This window comes from Amblyraja radiata, chromosome 48 (assembly GCF_010909765.2).
Source record: "Amblyraja radiata isolate CabotCenter1 chromosome 48, sAmbRad1.1.pri, whole genome shotgun sequence".
Classification (NCBI taxonomy): Eukaryota; Metazoa; Chordata; class Chondrichthyes; order Rajiformes; family Rajidae; genus Amblyraja; species Amblyraja radiata.
Window position 1 is genome coordinate 6,799,241 of NC_046003.1, and position 3,336 is coordinate 6,802,576.

The 3,336-nt window shown below is 48.5% G+C and overlaps 1 long non-coding RNA gene across 1 annotated transcript; it reads left to right on the plus strand.

The window, feature by feature from the left end:
* The first annotated feature begins 362 nt into the window (after positions 1–362).
* Positions 363–3,011, plus strand: LOC116968944. Its single transcript, XR_004410562.1, has 3 exons — positions 363–414; positions 1,632–1,728; positions 2,888–3,011. It is a non-coding gene; the product is annotated as an uncharacterized LOC116968944 (long non-coding RNA).
* Positions 3,012–3,336: the final 325 nt, after the last annotated feature.

The following is a 3,336-nucleotide window of genomic DNA, read 5'->3' on the forward strand; positions in this document are numbered from 1 at the left end:
CCTAAGTTCTAAATCTATCCCGGTATTGAAAAAAATCCAGATAATTGGCCTCCACTGCCTTCTGTGGCAGAGAATTCCACAGATTCACAGCTCTCTCGTGTCTTGTTCCTCCTTCTCCAGATGCACCGGAGATTTCCTGGGATTCTGGATGCACTCGCACACCTGAGAGTGTCACCTGTGTGTGTGCGGCCAGGTGCAACCCACCCGGAGAGCTCACCTGGCGCCTCCCCCTCGCCAACATCAGCGGAAACCAAACCCGCGGACGTCTCCACACCTGGCAGGTGGCAAGCGGGCATTTGGTGAATGGTTCCCTCACCCTGAGAGGGGGTGATGGAGGGGAGGACGTGATGGCTTTGTGCTCAGTCCGTAACCGACACGGGGAAGCCTTGTTCAAGGTGTATCTGTTGATGGAAGGTGAGGACATCTCTGGGGGAGGGAAGTCATCGAGCCATAGTCATGGTCATAATGTGTAGGAAAGAACTGCAGATGCCTCGGTTTAAATCGACGGTAGACACAAAATGCTGGAGTAACTCAGCAGGGACAGGCAGCATCTCTGGAGAGAAGGAATGGGTGACGTTTCTGGGTTGGTCTGAAGAAGGGTCTCATCCTGAAACATCACCCATTCCTTCTCTCCAGAGATGCTGCCTGTCCCTGCTGAGTTACTCCAGCATTTTGTGTCGGACATAGTCATAGTCATAGAGTCAGAATCATTCAGTGTGGAAACAGGCCCTTCGGCCCAACTTGCCCACACCAGCCAACGTGCCCCATCTACACTTGTCCCACCTGCCTGCACTTGGTCCAAATCCCTCCAAACCTGACCTATCCATGTACCTGTCTAACTGTTTCGTGAATGTTGGAATAGTCCCAGCCTCAACTACCTCCTCTGGCAGCTCGTTCCATACACCCACCTGTGAAAAGGTTACCCCTCAGATTCCTATTAAATTGTTTCCCCCTCACCTTAAACCTATATCCTCTGGCGTCCGATTCCCCTACTCTGGGCAAGAGACTCTGTGCATCTACCCGAACTATTCCTATCATGATTTTATACACCTCTATAAGACCATGCTACAGTTTAGTTTATTGTCACGTGTACCGAGGTACAGTGAAAAGCATGTGTCGAGTGCTATCCGCACAAAATTGCAGAAAGTTGCGGACGCAGCCCAGACCATCACACAAACCAACCACCCTTCCATCGACCTCACGCTGCCTCGGCAAGGCCAGCAGCAAAATCAAGGACCAGTCACACCCCCGGTCAGTCCCTCTTCTCCCCTCTCCCATCGGGCAAGAGGTACAGAAGTGTGAAAACGAACGCACACACCTCCAGATTCAGGGACAGTTTCTTCCCGGCTGTTATCAGGTAACTGAACCATCCTACCACAACCAGTCCTGAACCACTATCTTCCTCATTGGTGACCCTCGGGCTATCCTTGTTTGCACTCTGCTGGCTTTACCTTAAACTAAATGTTATTCCCTTTATCATGTATCTGTACACTGTGGACGGCTCGATTGTAATCATATATTGTCTTTCCGCTGACTGGATAGCACGCAACAAAAGCTTTTCACTATACCTTGGTACACGGGACAATAAACTAAACTGTAAAAACTGAAAACACATCTGGTTGTTCTTACAGGTAAGAGTTTCAATATTTGGATCGCCGTTTTGCTTACAGCAGGGATAATACTGATCGCTGAGCTAGCTGGAATCCTCATCTACAAGTATATACAGCGGTAAGTGTAAATACATCCACATTTTTATTTCCAAATCTATCCCTTTATCATCTGCTTTTTATAAATGCTTCTGTCAGGCTAACGGGTCAGGCAGCATCTCTGTGGAGAACGTGGACAGGTACAACGTGCTGGAGTAACTCAGCGGGACAGATATGCAGCATCTATGTGGAGAACGTGGACAGGCACAAAGTGCTGGAGTAACTCAGCAGGTCAGGCAGCATCTCTGTGGAGAACGTGGACAGGTACAAAGTGCTGGAGTAACTCAGCGGGTCAGGCAGGCAGCATCTCTGTGGAGAACGTGGACAGGTATAAAGTGTTGGAGTAACTCAACGGGTCAGGCAGCATCTCTGTGGAGAACGTGGACAGGTAGAAAGTGCTGGAGTAATTCAGCCGGCCAGGTAGCATCTCTGGAGATTAAGGAATATATGATATTTCGCGTCGGGACCTTCTTCAAACTGAAAGGTTGAGAGAGCCAGAACAAAACAGCCGGCAACAAATGACCTTTGGACTATTGTGAGCCCTTTTGGGCACATATCTGAGGAAGGATGTGCTGGCTGTGTAGAGGGTCCAGATGAGATTTACGAGAATGATCCCGGGAATGAGTGGGTTAACATATAATGAGCGTTCGACAGCACTGGGCCTGTACTCGCTGGAGTTTAGATGGATGAGGGGGTACCTCATTGAAATTTAAAGAATAGTGAAAGGCCTGGATAGAGTGGATGTGGAGAGGATGTTTCCACTAGTGGGAGAGTCTAGGACCAGAGGGCACAGCCTCAGAATCAAAGATCGTTCTTTTTGGAAGCAGATGAGAGGAATTTCTTTAGTCAGAGGGTGGTGAATCTGCGGAATTCTTTGCCACAGACGGCTGTGGAGAACACAAGTCGGTGGATATTTTTAAGGCAGAGATAGATAGATTGTTGATTAGTACAGGTGTCAGGGGTTATGGGGAGAAGGCAGGAGAATGGGGTTAGGAGGGAGAGCTAGATCGGCCATGATTGAATGGTGGAATAGACTTGATGGGCCGAATGGCCTAATTCTGCTCCTATCATTAATTACATCATAATCTTATGACCAACGTCTAATACAACTGCAACTTTGACTTAGACTCTGTTGATGTGCAGATGTGCTGTAAACTTGCTGTGATCTCCTGTTGCTGCAGGAGGGAAGATGTGACAATGGAGAAGGCTTCAGGAAACCAAGACACCAATGTAATCTACTGCCCAAACTCTGCCACCAATCAGGTAGTGGATCTCTGCATTTAATCTCAACTACAGATGATACAAAAGTGGACACTAAAATCTGAAGTAACTCAGCGGGACAAGCAGTATCTCTGGAGGTACATGGATAGGACAGGTTTGGAGGGATATGGACCAAGCGCAGGCAGGTGGGACCAGTGCAGGTGGGACATGTTGGCCGGTGTGGGCAAGTTGGGCCAAAGGACTTGTTTCCACACTGTATCACTCTATGACTCTATATAGACGATGATGTGGAGAGATAAAGAACAATGAATGAAAGATATGTAAACAGGAAACAGGCCACTGTTAGTGGTTTGTTGGTTGAAAATGAGAAGCTGGTGCGGCTTGGGTGGGGGAGGGATGGAGAGGGAGA